General features: G+C 47.1%; 1 protein-coding gene across 18 annotated transcripts in view; it reads right to left on the minus strand.

The window, feature by feature from the left end:
* LOC104650444 (uncharacterized) overlaps positions 1 to 17,670 on the minus strand; it is an 88,550-nt gene that overhangs the window by 47,489 nt on the left and 23,391 nt on the right. For 12 of the 18 annotated variants that reach the window (XM_074394178.1, XM_074394191.1, XM_074394190.1 and 9 more), the window contains exon 1: positions 1,716 to 13,773. The exons of 2 other annotated variants lie outside the window; for them this stretch is intronic. The gene's annotated coding sequence lies outside the window, so the exon portion shown is untranslated. Of the gene's footprint in view, positions 1 to 1,715; positions 13,774 to 17,670 lie in introns of those variants that run through there. 4 more of the 18 variants (XM_074394180.1, XM_074394177.1, XM_074394186.1 and 1 more) reach the window with 4 other exon arrangements.

Raw genomic sequence — 17,670 nt, forward strand, 5'->3', positions numbered from 1 at the left:
TCTGCACAATGGGCAACTCACAGAGACAAGAACAAAACCAGACCCACCGGCTCCCACTCAGCTCTCCCCTCCCCATCGCCCATGCCAGGGCCTGTGTCTCCCTCCCTACTGCCTGCCTGGTCCATCCGTTTCCCAAAAGCCAAACCTAACAGTGATTCCTCTTCTTGGTGATGAAGAAATTCAGGAGGAGGTGGCTCAGGAAGACAGCGATAGCAGTGAGGGAGGAGGGGACAGAGGGCACAGAATGTCAGGAGACCCCAAGGAGCCCAGCTGCCAGAGGTGTGTGAACCACAGCAACTCCATCTTGAATAGGAGCTGGGTAAAAGGAGGCTGAGACCTACTGGGCTGCATTTCCAGGCGGTGAAGGCATTCTAAGTCACAGGATGACACAGGAGGTCAGCACAGGATACAGGTCACAGAGACCTTGCCAGTAAAACAGGCTGCAGTAAAGAAACCAATTCAAAACCCATCAAAACCAAGATGGCCAGGAGAGTGACCTCTGGTCGTCCTCACTGCCACATTGCCAGCAGTGCCATGACAGTTTACAAATGCCACGGCAACATCAGAAAGTTGCCCTTTATGATCTAAAAAAGGGGAGTCATGAATAATCTACCCCCCCCATTCAGCATGTCATGAAGAAATAACCCTAAAGATGGGCACCAGTGCCCTCTGGGCTGCTCTATGGAGTAACCATTCTATCTTTACTTTCCTAAAAAACTTGCTTGTCTAGGAAAGCATAAACTTGCTCTGTGGCTCACACCTGTAACCCCAGCACTTTGGGAGGCTGAGGGACGCGGATCACCTGAGGTCAAGAGTTTGAGAGCAGCCTGGCCAACATGGTGAAACCCCATCTCTACTAAAAATATAAAAATTAGCCAGGTGTGGTGGCAAGCACCTGTGATCCCAGCTACTTAGGAGACTGAAGCAGAAAAATCACTTGCACCCCAGAGGTGTAGGTCGTAGTGAGCCAAGATCACACCACTGCCCTCTATCTAGCCTGGGCAACAGAGAGTGAGACTCCATCTCAAAAAAAAAAAAAAAAAAACCAAACAAAAAAAATGTGTTTTCACTTTACGTACTCACCCCGAGTTGTTTCTTGCACGAGATCCAAGAACCCTCCCTTGGGGTCCGGATCGGGTCCCCTTTCCTGTAACACAGCTGCAGATCCTGCAGGGGGTCAGACTTGGGTCCTAAGATGCAGTCGGGGAATGTCATAAGGGCAGCCACCAGGTCTCAGGGATCTGGACTCATGGGGGTCTGCTGGGTCAGGAGGCGCCTGCTGAATACGGGGTCCTTCAGTGTCAGGGAGGGGAATGGTCCACTTACACGATGGGGAGAGGGTTATATTCAAGACAGAACATGCACGCACATGGCGGACTATGAGATGTTCCTGGCCACAACAGTGAAATTGAGACCTCTGGAATCAGGACCGGGTTCAAATCCTGACTCTACGCTTGTGAGTGTGGCCTTGGGGCAAGCCACCTCCCTAATGTGCAATTCTCTTGTCTGCACAATGGGAACAGAGTTGTCTTTATTTTGCATGTTTGCTTATTACATTTAATTATTTCCCTCATCTTCATTTTACCCTCATGAGGGCTGTCAGACTTAGCAAAGCATCATACAGATGCACAGTTAGCTTTGAAGACAGAGTGAATAAGGTTTTAGTTTAAGTCTCGTGCATTATTTGAGACATACACTAAGAGTCCAAAACTCACCCTTCACTGGATGTCCTGTGTTTTCTCTGGCAACCCTGCTCCCCACCGACGTGGTGCTTTGGGGATAGTTATCTCCCCCTCTCAGCTTTGGTTTCTATTATCTGGAAAATGTGGAAGTGGGAGGTAGAATAAATGATTTTTAAGTTGCTGTGACTTTCTGAGAGTCCTTCACAGGTTACTTGAACCCATTCTCTTGCCAAGCCCAAGCCCCACCCCAACTCCAGTCTGCATGCCTCAGTTTCCCCTCTCAGTCCTTAGGAATACTATTTTTTAAAAAAATGGAGTCTCGCTTTGTTACCCAGGCTGGAGGGCAGTGTCACGATCTTGGCTCACTGCAACCTCTGCTTCCCAACCAATTCTGTATCAGCCTCCCGAGTAGCTGGGATTATAGGCGTGCATCATCATGCCTGGCTAATTTTTGTATTTTTAGTACAAAAATTAGGGTTTCACCATGTTGCCAGGCTGGTCTCAAACTACTGGCCTCAAGTGAACTACCCATCTCAGCCTCCCTAAGTACTGGGATTACAGGTTTGACCCACCCGACCCAGCTCAAAGAAAATAGAACACTATTTTCTAATCTTGAGTCAGTCTGTTTCACTTATGCAGCAATGGCGCCACCTGGTGGCTACATGGAGAAGTGCTCTGAGAGTAAACCAACCACAGCAGGGATCAGAAAAACACTCAAAGGAATCTGACACAAGATTAGCATCTCTCTCTGGGAGAAAAAAATGGTTCAATAAACTGTAGCAACCCCAGTATCCACACCTCCTTCACCAGGATCTCATGGTGATGTTAGGGGCTGTCTACCAAGAGGCAGGAAAAATGCACAGGGAAAGTGACACAGTGCATTATCTGCGGATACCCTGGTCTTCTCTGTTTTTTGTTTGTTTTGTTTTGTTTTGTTTTGTTTGAGGTGGAGTCTTGCAATGTCCCTCAAGCTGGAGTGCAGTGGTGTAATCTCATCTAACTGCAACTTACACCTCCCGGGTTCAAGTGATTCTCCTGCCTCAGCCTCCTTAGTAGCTGTGATTACAGGGACCTACCACACCATGCCTGGCTAATTTTTGTATTTTCAGTAGAGATGAGGTTTTGCCATGTTGTCCAGGCTGGTCTTGAACTCCTGACCTCAAGTGATCCACCTGCCTCAGCCTCCTAAAGTGCTGAAATTACAGGCATGAGCCACCACACACAGCCTGGTCTCCTCTGATTTTAGCAATGATAGTGTCAACCTGATCAATTGCCCTGAAATTTCCCTTGTTCTTCCTCTCTGTTTCTTTCTTCCTAATGATGACATGTATGCACTGCACATCAAGCACTGTCTGGGTGCCTTCTATTGCATTTGCTAAGCACCTATTGTTTGCAAGGCCCTAGAATACAAGGTGAAGGAATTAGAAAAAAGTCCTGGCCCCTAGTCCTGGCAAAAACAATCATATGTATGTGCATTTGATTTTTTTTCAAGTATTCAATTATAATCAAAATGCCACTAACATTTTCACAAGGCCAGGCACAGTGGCTCACACCTGTAATCTCAGCACTTTGAGAGGCCAAGATGGGTGTATCATTTGACGTCAGGAGTTGGAGGCCAGTCTGGCCAACATGGTGAAACCCAGTGTCTACTAAAAATACAAAAATGAGCCAAACCCAGTGGCACACGCCTATAATCCCAGCTCCTCAGGAGGCTGAGACTGGAGAACTGTTTGAACCCAGGAGGCAGAGGTTGCAGTGAACTGAGATTGTACCACTGCACTCCAGCCTGGGTGATGTAGCAAGACTCTGTCTCAAGAAAATAAAACACTTTTTACTATTTTTAGAAAGAGTGTCTTGCTCTGTCTCAGAGCTGGAATTCAGTGGCGTGATCACAGCTCACTGAAACCTTGAACTCCTGGGCTCAAGGGATCCTCCTGCCTCAGCCTCCCAAGTACTTAGTACTATAGGTGCACACTACCAACATGCCCAGTTAATATAAAAAAATTTTTTTTGTAAAGATAGGATCTCTCTGGTTGGTATGTTACTCAGACTAGCCTTGATTTCCTGGCCTCCAGTGATCCTCCCACCTCAGCCTCCATATGCCATTATACCTTAAATGTACCTAGCCAGGGCTTAGTACTTAAATGTACTTAGTATTTAAATGTACTTAGCCAGGATCACCTCTACCTGTGATCCCAGTACTTTGGGAAGCCAAGGTAGGCTGATCACTTGAGGCCAGGAGCTTGAAAGCACCTGCCCAATGTACTGAAACCACATCTCTACTAAAAATACAAAAAAATTATCTGGGTGTGGTAGTGCCTGTAATCCCAGCTACTAGGGAGGCTGAGGCACAAGAATTGCTTGAACATGCTGGGTGGAGGTTGCAGTGAGCTGAGATCACACCATTGTATCAGCCTGGCCAACAGAGGGAGACTCTGTCTCAAACAAACAAACATCTAGCCAGGGCTCTGGAAACCATGGCATATAGTATCTACACAGGAGACATAGAGATCCCACCATCTGTTTTTATACAGCTCATGAGCTGCCCAAGAATGTTTATTGGTTTTACATTTTTAAATACTTGAAAAAAATCAGACTGGGCACAGTGGCTCACACCTGCAATCCCAGCACTTAGGGAGGCCGAAGTGGGAGGATCACCTGAGATTAGGAGTTGGAGACCAGCCTGGCTAACATGGTGAAACCCCATCTCTACTAAAATACAAAAATTAGCCAGGCCTGGTGGCACATACCTGTAATCTCAGGCTATAGTGCAGTGGTTCAATCTTGGCTCACTGCAATCTCTGCCTCCTGGGTTCAAGTAGTTCTCCTGCCTCAGCCTCCCAAGTAGCTAGGACTACAGGCGTGTACCACCATGCCCACTTTTTTTTTTTTTTTTTTTTTTTTTTTTTTGCATTTTTAGTAGAGATGGAGTTTCACCATGTTGGCAAGGATGGTCTCTATCTCCTGACCTCATGATCCGCCCACCTCAGCCTCCCAAAGTGATGGGATTACAGGCATGAGCCGCAGCCTTTTTTTTTTTTTTTTTTATAGAGGGTCTCACTCTGTGGAGGTGCAGGCTGTGCTGAGTTCTGACTGTACTACTGCACCCAGGCTGGAGTGCAAAGGTGACATCATGGCTCACTGCAGCCTCCGCCTTCCCTGGATTCAAACAGTCCTCCCCCCTCAGCCTCCCGAGTAGCTGGCTACAAGAACATGCCACCGTGCCTGGCTAATTTTTTTGTGTTTTTTGTAGAGACTGGGTCCCTCTATGTTATGCACGCTGGTCTCAAGCACCTGGCTTCAAGCAGTCCCCCTGCCTTAGCCTCCCAAAGTCCGGAAGTCCGAATATTACAGCTGTGAGCCACTGTACCCAGTCTGTTTTATCCTTACAAATGGATTTTTTTTTTCTTTTTTGAAGACAGGGTCTCAGTCTGTCATCCAGGCTCACTGCATCCAGGTGCAATTGTGGCTCACTGCAGCCTCCACCTCTCAGGCTCAAGCAGTCGTCCTGCTTCAGCCTCCCAGAAGCTGGGACCACAGGTGCACCACCATGCAAGACTAACTTATTTTTTGTAGAGATGGGCTTTCACCCTGCTGCCTGGGCTGATCTCAAACAGCTGGGCTCAAGTGATCCTCCAGCCTCAGCCTCCCTAAGTGCTGGGATTACAGATGAGAGCTGCCAAACCCAACCTGTTTTATTGCTTATAGTAGTTACCTGTATTAGAAGACATTCTTTTGTGTTCAAGCCCCTGGCTGACCAAAAACTCCACAGCCATCACTCTGAGCCTGCTTACAGAGAAGACTAGTAGGGGTTGCATTGCCTTTTCTTTTTTCTTTTGAGATGGAGTCTTGCTCTGTCCCCCAGGCTTAAGTGCAGTGGCGTGATCTAAGCTCACTGCTACCTCCACCTTTGGGGTTCAAGTGATTCTCCTGCCTCGGTCTCCCAAGTAGCTGGGATTACAGGCACATGCAGCCATGCCTGGTTCATTTTTGTATTTTTAGTAGAGCCAAGGTTTTGCCATGTTAGCCAGGCTGATCTTGAACTCCTGACCTCAAGTGATCTGCCCACCTCAGCCTCCCAAAGTGCTGGGATTACAGGCATGCACCCTCATGCCTGGCAGAAGGATCAGATTTTCTCATTTTATTTTTTAGATGGAGTCTCACTCTATCACCCAGGCTGGAATACAATGGTGTGGTCTCGGCTCACTGCAACCTCCACCTCCCGGGATTCTCTGGCCTCAGCCTCTTGAGTAGCTGGGCCTACAGGCATGTGCCACCACACCTGGCTAATTTTTGTATTTTTAGTAGAGATGGGGTTTCACTATGTTGGCCGTGATGGCCTCAAACTCCTGACCTCTGGTGATCTTCCCACCTCGGCCTCCTAAAGTGCTGGGATTACAGGCGTACGCCACCATGCTTAGCCATGGGTTTTCTTGAACTAAAGCATATTCCTTGTCATGTTTAACAAAATTGTGCCCCAGCCCTGTACTTTCCTTGATTCATCCTCCTTTGAATAGTGAACCTCTCAAAAGCTGTAAGGAACATGGAAGAGCCACTGGCCAGGTGGGCTGGGTGGTGGCGGGTGAGGGGGCTGGGGTCCCAGCAGTTGGCACCCCCTTTCCCAGGATGTACACGGGGCCTCATGTACCTGTCCTGTTATCTCCTAGGTCAGCTCGTCGACACCGTCTGGATGAAAAAAGGAGACCAGACCTTGTTTTCTTCCATGTTCAAAGCCAGTATCACCATCCACAACATTGCTGTCAGTGAGTGCCTGACCCACCAGTAGCCTGGAAATATTTAGACCTGGTTTATTAACCATACACCTGCCAGACCCAACCCAGCCAAAACATGAAATTGACCGAACGCAGTGACCCACACCTGTAATCCCATCACTTTGGGAGGCCGAGGCGGGTGGATCTCCTGAGGTCAGGAGTTTGAGACCAGCCTGGACAACATGGTGAAACCCCATCTCTACCAAAAATATAAAAATGAGCCGGGTGTGGTGGTACACACCTGTAATCCCAGCTACTTGGGAGGCTGAGGTGGGAGAATCACTTGAACACAGGAGGTAGAGGTTGCAGTGAGCTGAGATTGAACCACTGCACTCCAGCCTGGGCAGAGCATGAGACTCCATCTCAAAAAACAACAGTAATGAGGCTGGGCGTGGTGGCTCACGCCTGTAATCCCAGCACTTTGGGAGGCCAAGGCGGGTGGATCACGAGGTCAAGAGACTGAGACCATCCTGGTCAACATGGTGAAACCCCGTCTCTACTTAAAATTACAAAAAATTAGCTGGGCCTGGTGGCACGTGCCTGTAATCCCAGCTACTCAGGAGGCTGAGGCAGGAGAATTGCCTGAACCCAGGAGGCAGAGGTTGCAGTGAGCCGAGATCGTGCCATTGTACTCCAGCCTGGGTAACAAGAGCGAAACTCCGCCTCAAAAAAAAAAAAAAAACAGTAACAACAACAAAAACACAAAATCAAACTCCAGCCCTTTTTTTGTTTTTGTTTTTGTTTTTTTTTAAGAGATAGATAGGGACTTCCTGAGTTGTTCAGGCTACAGTGCAGGAGTATAATCATAGCTCACTGCAGCCTCTTACTCCCAGGCTCAAGCAGTCCTGCCACCTCGGCCTCCTGAGTAGCTGGGATTACAGGTGCATGCTACCATGCCCAACTAATATTTGTGTGTGTGTGGAGATGGGGTCTCACCATGTTGGCCAGGCTGGCCTCGAACTCTGAGCTTCAAGTGATCCTCCCATCTCAGCCTTCCAAAGTGCTGGGATTACAGGTATGAGCCTCTGCTCCTGGCCAAAACCTAATTACGCATTCGTGAATGACAGAGAGCTGAGCTTCTGTGTCCTTTAACAATGAAATGCAAAACCCATCGGTATGCTGCATCCAGACCCATCTCACATGCAAGGATACACAAAGACTCAAAATAAAGGGATGGAGAAAGATTTACCAACCAAATTGAGAGCAAAAATTAATTAATTAATAAAAAGCAGGAGTTGCAATTCTCGCCTCTGATAAAATAGACTTTAAAGCAACAAAGATCAAAAGAGGCAAAGAAGGACATTACATAATGGTAAAAAGATGAATGCAACAAGAAGAGCTAACGATCCTAAATATATACGCACCCAATAGAGGAACACCCAGATTACACAAGACTTATTAAGAGACTTAAAGACTCCCACACAAGAGTAGGGGGAGACTTCAACATCAATATTAGACAGATCAACGAGACAGAAAATTAACAAGGATATCCAGGACTTGAACTCAGATCCGGAACAAGTAAACTTAATAAATATTTATAGAACTCTCCATTTTAAATACACAAAATATACACTCTTATCAGGACCACATCATACCTACGTACAGGTTTAAATGAAATGTTGGTTGGCTGCTTGTTATTTTCTTTCCTCATTTTTTTCCTGTCTCCATTATTAAGCACAATTACTGGCATAAAAGAGGTTTTCAATACCTGTTTTTAGACTGCATTCTAGCCTGGGCAATAAAGCAACACTCCCCTTCTCTCTCTCTCTTCCTCTTCCTCTTTCTTCCTCTCCTTCATTCTTTTTTTATTATTATTATTTTTTCTTTTTCTTTCTTTCTTAAAAACAACAACAACAACAATGAAATGGATTATTCCTTGGATATAACTTTGCTGGGGATGCTGTAACGAAGTGCCACAAACTAAGTGGCTTAGAATAAGACAAATTTGTTGTCTCAGGCCAGATGCCGTGGCTCATGTCTGTAATCCCTGTACTTTGGGAGCATGAGTGAGAGGATAACTTCAGGTCAGGAGTTCAATACCAGCCAGGCCAAAAGGATGAAACCCCACCTCTACTAAAAAAAAATACAGCCGGGAGTGGCGGCTCACACGTGTAATCCTAGCACTTTGGGAGGCTGAGGTAGGCAGATCAAGAGGTCAGGAGTTTGAGACCAGCATAGCCAACACGGTGAAACCCCATCTCTACTCAAAATATAAAAATTAGCTGGCTGTGGTGGCATACACCTGTAATCCTAGCTACTCAGGAGGCTGAGGCAGGAGAACTGCTTGAACCCAGAGGTGGAGGTTGCAGTGAGCTGAGATTGCACCACCGCACTCCAGACTGGAGGAAAGAGCAAGAATCCATCTCAGAAAGAAAAAAAAAAAAGCCAGGTATGGTTACATGTACCTGTATTCCCAAGCTACTCAGGAGGCTGAGGTGGGAGGATTGCTTGAGTCAGGGAGGATGAGGCTGCAGTGAGCTATCACACCACTGCACTCCAGCCTGGGTGACAGAACAAGACCCTGTCTCAAGGAAAAAATATTTTATTCTTTTTCTTTTACAGGCAACAAATTTTCCTTTTAGTAAGGACAGCAGTTATACAGTATCAGGGCCTCACCTTCATGACCCATTTTAACTTGACGACCTCTGTAATGACCCAGTCTCCAAATAAGGTCATGCCTGTAATCCCAGCACTTTGGAAGGCTGAAGTGGGAGGATTACTTGAGGCCAGAGTTTGAGACCAGCCTGGGCAACATAGTGAGACTTCACCTCTACAAAAACAAACAAAAAAAATTAGCTGGGTGTAGGAATATGCACCTGTAGTCCCAGCTCCTTGGGAGGCAGGAGCACAGAGCCAGTCCAGGAGGTCGAGGCTGCAGTCATCTGTGATTGTGTCACTGCACACCAGCTTGGGCAACAGGAAGACCTAGTCTGTCTCAAGAGGGAAAAAAAAAAAAAAAAAAAAAACTTTGCTGATCCAATTTGGGATAATTTTTAAAAACTTTAACTCTGTATTTTTTCATATTGCTTAGCTTTTCTACATGAACTCTGTGATTATAACCAGAAAATAGCAGTCACATTACTTTTTTTTTATTTTTTGAGATGGAGTTCTGATCTTGTTGCCTAAGCTGGAGTGCAGTGGCATGATCTCTGCTCACTGCAACCTCTGCCTCCTGGGTTAAACAATTCTCCTGCCTCAGCCTCCTGAGTAGCTGGGACTGCAGGCACACGCCAGCCCGCCTGGCTCATTTTTGTAGTTTTAGTAGACAGGGGGATTCACCATGTTGGTCAGGCTGGTCTCGAACTCCTGGCCTCAAGTGATCTTCCTGCCTCAGCCTCTCAAAGTGCTGGAATTACAGGTATGAGCCACTATACCTGGCTATACTTATCTTTTTGTCCACAGAAATGACCAGCATTTCAATTTTTGTTTTGTCTTGTTTTGATTTTCTTAGATGTAAAAAAACTGGCAGTTATAATTGGGGAGGACAATTTGCATTATGGGAATCTGGGCATCGTGCCAAGTTCCATAATCCAAGTTGCTAAAAAGAAACTGGGGTTATGGGCTGGTGGGGTGGCACACGCCTATAATCCCAGCACTTTGGGATTATGTGAGGTCAGGAGTTTGAGATCAGCCTGGCCAATATGGTGAAACCCCATCTCTACTAAAAATACAAAAATTAGCTGGGCCTAGTTGTGGGTACCTGTAATCCCAGTTACTCATGAGACTGAGCAGGAGAATCACTTGAGCCTGGGAGTGGGAGTGAGACTCTGTTTCAAAAAAAAATAAAATAAAACAAAAAGAAAAAGAAAGAAAAAGAAAAATTGGGATTATGAATCAGTTGGTAAGGAATAATGGTCTTGTTCACAAACTTATGATCCTTTTTTTGCAGGCTAGAAATCACTCATTAGTAAAATAGTAGCAACAGCAGCCAAAAGGGAAGAGTATTTAAAATGCAGGAGGTGCTGGTCTAGGCACATTCATGGGTTACATTATTTAGCCTTGAGCATCATCTTACGAGCACATCCTCATATGGTTCCTATTTGACAGGTGGAAAAACTGAGGCACGGAGACCTACGTCATCTGTCCGGACTCAAAGTGGTACTAAGTGGTAGCGCAGGTGTCACCTGACATTATCTTGTGCACTATGCCTATCTAATTACTGTTTTTGAGACAGAGTTCCCTTCTTTTTTTTTTTTTTTTTTTGAGACGGGGTTTCGCTCTTGTTACCCAGGCTGGAGTGCAATGGCGCGAACTCAGCTCACCACAACCTCCGCCTCCTGGGTTCAGGCAATTCTCCTGCCTCAGCCTCCTGAGTAGCTGGGATTACAGGTACGCGCCACCACGCCCAGCTAGTTTTTTGTATTTTTAGTAGAAACGGGGTTTCACCATGTTGACCAGGATGGTCTCGATCCCTCGACCTCATGATCCACCCGCCTCGGCCTCCCAAAGTGCTGGGATTACAGGCTTGAGCCACCACGCCCGGCCCCAGAGTTTCCTTCTTATTGTCCATGCTGGAGTGCAATCTTGGCTCACTGCAACCTCTGCTTCCCAGGTTCAAGTGATTCTCCTGCCTCAGCCTCCCAAGTAGCTGGGATTACAGACATGTGCCACCATGCTTGGCTAATTTTATATTTTTATTAGAGACGGGGTTTCTGCATGTTGGTCAGGCTGGTCTTGAACTCCTGACCTCAGGTGATCCACCTTCCTTGGCCTCCCAAAGTGCTGGGTTTACAGGCGTGAGCCACCACATCTGGCATTTTTTTTTTTGAGATGGAGTCTCGCTCTGTCGTCCAGACTGGAGTGCCGTGGGATGATCTCTGCTCACTACAACCTCCACCTCCCAGGTTCAAGCAATTCTCCTGCCTCAGCTTCCTGAGTAGCTGCAATTGTAGGCATGTGCCACCATGCTAGGCTAATTGTTGCAGTTTTAGTGGAGTCAGGGTTTCACCATGGTGGCCGGGATGGTCTTGAACTCCTGACCTCAGGTAATCCACCTGCCTCAGGCTCCCAAAGTGCTGGGATTACAGGCATGAGCCACCTCACCTGGCCACTATGCCTATCTAATAGTATTTCTAAAAGGAGAGAGGGAAAAAATTGTATTTCCATCCTCACAGTAACTCCATGAAGGAGATAATATCATCCACCTTTTACAAATGAGAAAACAAAAGCTCCAACTTTTTTTTTTTTTTTCCTGAGACAGTATCTCACTTTGAAGCCCAAGCTTGAGGGCAGTGACATGATCTTGGCTCACTGCAGTCTTGACCTCTGGGACTCAAGTGATCCTCCCACTTCAGCCTCCTGAATAGCTGGGACTACAGGATGACACCACCACACCTGGAGAATTTTTTGATTTTTTTGTAGATGCGGTCTTGCTATGTTGCCCAGGCTACTCTCAAACTCCTGGGCTCAAGCAATCCTCCCACCTCGACCTCCCAAAGTGCTGGGATTGCAGGCGTGGTTGCTCCAGCTTCTTTCTTTCCCAAGGCCACACTAAGTTGTTAGTGGCTGAGTCAAGAGAGTCCCGGGAGTCTACTTCAGCGTTTTTCCAGCTAGACTACAGCCACTGTAATACCTGGAAGTTATCTGTCAGTGAACTAAGACGGATTATTTGGGTATGGAGCACAAACAAAGAACCATCTCTTAGAAACCTTAACCCTGACGTTCTGATGGGGCTAGGATGTTTTCTAGGAAGAGATTCCATAGCTCCCATTCACAACCAGTGAATAGGAATTAGGTACAAGGCATGGGGGCTCATGCCTGTAATCCCAGCACTATCAGAGGCCAAGGTGGGTGGATCACCAGGTCAGTTCAAGACCAGCCTGGCCAACATGGTGAAACCCCATCTCTGGGCTGGGCGCGGTGGCTCAAGCCTGTAATCCCAGCACTTTGGGAGGCCGAGGTGGGTGGATCACAAAGTCAAGAGATCGAGACCATCCTAGTCAACATGGTGAAACCCCATCTCTACTAAAAATACAAAACATTAGCTGGGCATGGTGGCGTGTGCCTGTAATCCCAGCTACTCAAGAGGCTGAGGCAGAATTGCCTGAACCCAGGAGGCAGAGGTTGTGGTGAGCCGAGATCGTGCCATTGCACTCCAGCCTGGGTAACAAGAGAGAAACTCCGTCTCAAAAAAAAAAAGAAAAAAGAAAAAAAAGAAACCCCATCTCTACTAAAAATACAAAAATTAGCTGGGTGTGGTGGCAGGTGCCTGTAATCCCAGATACTTGGGAGGCTGAGGTAGGAGAATCCCTTGAACCCGGGAGGCAGAGGTTGCAGTGAGCTGAGATCATGCCACTGCACTCTAGCCTGGGTGACAGAGCAAGATTTGGTCTCAAAAAAAAAAAAAAAAAAAAAAAAATTAGGCTACATGTAGTGGCACCTGCCTGTGATCCCAGAGCTTTGGGAGGCCAAGGCAGGAGGACTATTTGAGGCCAGGAGTTCAAGACCAGACTGGGTAAGACAGGGAGACCGAGTCTCTAGAAAAATAATTTAAAATTTTGACTGGGCACAGTGGCTCATGCCTATAATCCCAGCACTTTGGAAGGCCAAGGCAGGCCAATCACCTGAGGTCAGGATTTTAAGACTAGCCTGACCAACATGGTGAAACCCCATTTTTACTAAAATATAAAGATTAGCCAGACATGGTGGTGGGCTTCTGTAATCCCATCTACTTGGGAGGCTGAGGCAGAAGAATTGCTTGAGCCCAGGAGGCAGAGGTTGCAATGAGCCCAGATTGAGCCACTGCACTCCAGCCTGGACATCAGAGCAAGACTCTGTCTAAAACAACAACAACAACAACAACAACAACAACAAAACAATTAGCTGGGTGCAGTGGTGCATACCTGTAGTTCCACCTACTTGAGAGGCTGAGGCAGGAGGATCACTTGAGCCCCAGAGGTTGAGGTTTCAATGAGCTATGGTTGCAGCACTGTGCTCCAGCCTGGGTGACAGCATGAAACTCTGTTTCTTAAAATAATCATAATTTTAAAAACTAACAAAAATGTTAATAAAAGAATTATTTTGGCCGGGCGCGGTGGCTCAAGCCTGTAATCCCAGCACTTTGGGAGGCCGAGGCGGGTGGATCACGAGGTCAAGAGATCGAGACCATCCTGGTCAACATGGTGAAACCCCGTCTCTACTAAAGGTGCAAAAAATTAGCTGGGCATGGTGGCGCGTGCCTGTAATCCCAGCTACTCCGGAGGCTAAGGCAGGAGAATTTCCTGAACCCAGGAGGCGGAGGTTGCGGTGAGCCGAGATCGCGCCATTGCACTCCAGCCTGGGTAACAAGAGCGAAACTCCGTCTCAAAAAAAAAAAAAAAAGAATTATTTTGGCCAGGCACAGTGGCTCCTTCCTGCAAATCCCAGCACTTTGGTTCCAGGAGACTATCACCAGCCTGGGCAACATAATAAGACCCCAGCTCTACTAAAAATGTGAAAATTAGCTGGGCATGGTGGTGTGCACCTGTAATCGCAGCTACTTGTGAGGCAGGAGAATGGCTTGAACCTGGGAGGCAGAGGTTGCAGTGTGCTGAGATTGAGACACTACACTCCAGCCTGGGCCACAGAGACTCCATCTCAAAAACAGAAAATAATAATAATTACCAAAGGATGAATGAAGCTGAAGAGTAGTTAGATCACAAGTTGTTGTCCTTATGACTGTGTTTCCTCCTTCCCCCAGCCCTCTCTCCTTCCCTTAATCCCTTCCTCCCCCCCACCCCAAGTTGAAGTCTTGCTCTGTCACCCAGGCTGGAGTGCAGTGGCACAATCTTGGCTCACTGCAACCTTCACCTCCCAGGTTCTCCTGCCTCAGCCTCCTGAGTAGCTGGGATTACAGGCACCCACCACTACATGCAGCTAACTTTCCTATTTTTAATAGAGATAAGGTTTTACCATGTTGACCAGGCTGGTCTCAAACTCCTGGCCTCATGATTTCACCCACCTTGGCCTCCCAAAGTGTTGAGATTACAGGCGTGAGGCAGGCACCTGGCCCTTTCTCTTTCTTTCTTTCTTCTCTCTACCTTTAAGTCTGCATCATGAAATAAAATTTAAATCTCCAAAAAAACAATTAGAATGACTGGATCTCAGAAATCAGTTAGTTTGCAGACCAACCCATGTGGTGGGAGGTGGCCCTGATGCTCAGGAGCCCGGGATTGTGGAAATACCCATTGCAGGGAGCAGCCTTTCAGCTTTTGATTCCAGAAGTGCCTTGTGAATATCCAGGCACTTCTCATGCATCCTGAATTCCACATTGGGAGGTGCAATGTATGTGATCCTAACTGTTTACACCAATGTTCAATGCACTCTTTTTTAAAAAAGACAAATTCAAGCTGGGCATGGTACCACCCTCAGGAGGCTAAGGCTTCTCTCTCAGGAGGCTAAGGCTAGAGGGTTGCTTGAGGCCAAGAGTTCGAGACCAGCCTGGCAACATAGACCCATTTCTAAAATTAAAAAAAAAAAAAAATGCTGACTGGCTGGCTGCGGTGGCTCATGCCTGCAATCCCAGTACTTTGTGAGGCTGAGGTGGGCAAATCACCTGAGGTGAGGAATTCAAGTCTAGCCTGGTCAACATGGTGAAACCCCGTCTCTACTAAAAAAAATAAAAAATTAGGCCGGGCGCGGTGGCTCAAGCCTGTAATCCCAGCACTTTGGGAGGCTAAGGCGGGTGGATCACGAGGTCGAGAGATCGAGACCATCCTGGTCAACATGGTGAAACCCCGTCTCTACTAAAAATACGAAAAACTAGCTGGGCATGGTGGCGCGTGCCTGTAATCCCAGCTACTCAGGAGGCTGAGACAGGAGAATTGCCTGAGCCCAGGAGGCGGAGGTTGCAGTGAGCCGAGGTCGCGCCATTGCACTCCAGCCTGGGTAACAAGAGCGAAACTCCGTCTCAAAAAAAAAAAAAAAAAAAAATACAAAAATTAGCCAGGCATGTTGGCGGGTGCTTGTAATTCCAGCTACTCAGGAGGCTGAGGCAGCAGAATCACTTGAACTCAGGACGTAGCGGTTGCAGATCACACCACTGCACTCTAGCCTGGGTGACAAAACAAGTTAGTCTAAAAAAAAAAAAAAATGCTAGCATTGGCCAGGTGTGGTGCCATGGCTCACAATTGTAATCCCAGCACTTGGGGAGGCTATGGCAGGCAGATTACTAGAGGTCAGGAGTTTCAGACCAGCCTAACCAACATGGTGAAAGCCCATTTCTACTAAAAATATGAAAATTAGCTGGGTGTGGTGGCGGGTGCCTATAATTCCACCTACTTGGAGTGCTGAGGCAAGAGAATTGCATTAACCTGGGAGGCGGAGATTGCAAGGAGCTGAGATCATGCCAAGGCACTCCAGCCTGGGTGACAGAGTGAGACTTCATCTCAAAAAAGAAAAAAAAAGTTCGGTGTGGTGGTGTATGGTCTTAGCTACTCAGGAGGCTGAAGAGCCCAGGAGTTTGAGGCTTTAGGGAGCTATGATGGAGTCACTGCACTCCAGCCTGGGTGACAAAATGAGACCCCTATTTCTAAAAAACGAATTTTAAAAATTAACAAAATAAGAGAGACAATAGGATAGTATCCATCACCAATAAGAGATCAATCACATCACCCACTGAATCTTGCCAACATGCTCAAACTCTAATCTGATGGAGTGAGCATTAATCCAGCTGCAAAAATGCCACAAATACAAAAGACAGAGAATGGCTTCACCTGCACCAGGGAAATCCAGAATTTAAGAAATGCTAGAGGCCGGGCGCGGTGGCTCAAGCCTGTAATCCCAGCACTTTGGGAGGCCGAGGCGGGTGGATCACGAGGTCGAGAGATTGAGACCATCCTGGTCAACATGGTGAAACCGTCTCTACTAAAAATACAAAAAATTAGCTGGGCATGTTGTCGCGTGCCTGTAATCCCAGCTACTCAGGAGGCTGAAGCAGGAGAATTGCTTGAACCCAGGAGGCGGAGGTTGCAGTGAGCCGAGATTGCGCCATTGCACTCCAGCCTGGGTAACAAGAGTGAAACTCCGTCTCAAAAAAAAAAAAATAAATAAAGAAATGCTAGAGGCCCAACAGTGTGGAGTCTTCCAAAATCCATAGAAAGGAAAAGGGATAGGCCAGGCAAGGAGGCTCACGCCTGTAATCCCAACACATTGGGAGGCTAAGGAGGGTGGATCACGAGGTCAGAAGTTTGAGATCAACCTGACCAACATGGAGAAATCCCGTCTCTACCAAAAATACAAAAATCAGCCAGGTGTGGTAGCACGTGCCTGTAATTCCAGCTACTCAGGAGGCTAAAACAAGAGAATCACTTGAACCTGGGAGACAGAGGTTGCAGTGGGCTGAGATTGTGACATTGCACTCCAGCCTGGGTGACAGAGCAAGACTGTCTCTAAATAAATAAATAAATAAACAAACAAACAAATAAATAAAAAGGAAAAGGGATAGAGGAGAAACTTGTAGATTGTGTCTTTTTTAAGATTTTAGTTTTTGGCCGGGCACAGTTGTTCACACCTGTGATCCCAGTATTTGCACTTTGGGAGACCGACGTGGGCAGATCACCTGAAGTGAGGAGTCTGAGACCAGCCTGGCCAACATGGCAAAACCCCGGCTCTACTAAAATTACAAAAATTAGCTGGGCATCGTCCCATGTGCCTGTAATCCCAGCTACTTGGGAGGATGAGGCAGAAGAATGGCTTGAACCCAGGAGGCGAAGGTTGCAGTGAGCCGAGATCGCACCACTGCATTGCAGCCTGAGTGGAGTAAAAAAAAAAAAAATTAGTTTTTATAGAGACAAGAGTCTCCTGTGTTGTCCAGGTTGGTCTAAAACCTCTGAACTTAAATGATCCTCTCACATCAGGATTACAGGAGTGAGCACTCACCCAGCCAACAAACTTGGAGATTGAAAGAGGCTTAAAAGACAAAACAATGCTGGGTAACAGTTATACGTTAGAGATGCATACTAGGGCAGCTCTACTCTAAAGAAACAGAAAGAGGCCAGGTGTGGTGGCTCACACCTCTAAGACCCAACACTTTGGGAGGCTGAGAAGGGAGACTGCTTGTGCCCAGGAGTTTGAGACCAGCCAGGCAACATAGTAAGACCCTGTCTCGGGGGGGTGGGGTGGGGGGGGAGTTTTTTTTTTTTTTTAATTAGTTGTGAATGGTGGTGCACACCTATTGTCCTGCCTACTCAGCAGGCTGAGGGGAGATCACTTGAACTCAAGAAGTCAAGGCTACAGTG

The sequence above is a fragment of the Saimiri boliviensis genome, chromosome 2 (assembly GCF_048565385.1).
Source record: "Saimiri boliviensis isolate mSaiBol1 chromosome 2, mSaiBol1.pri, whole genome shotgun sequence".
Taxonomy (NCBI): Eukaryota; Metazoa; Chordata; class Mammalia; order Primates; family Cebidae; genus Saimiri; species Saimiri boliviensis.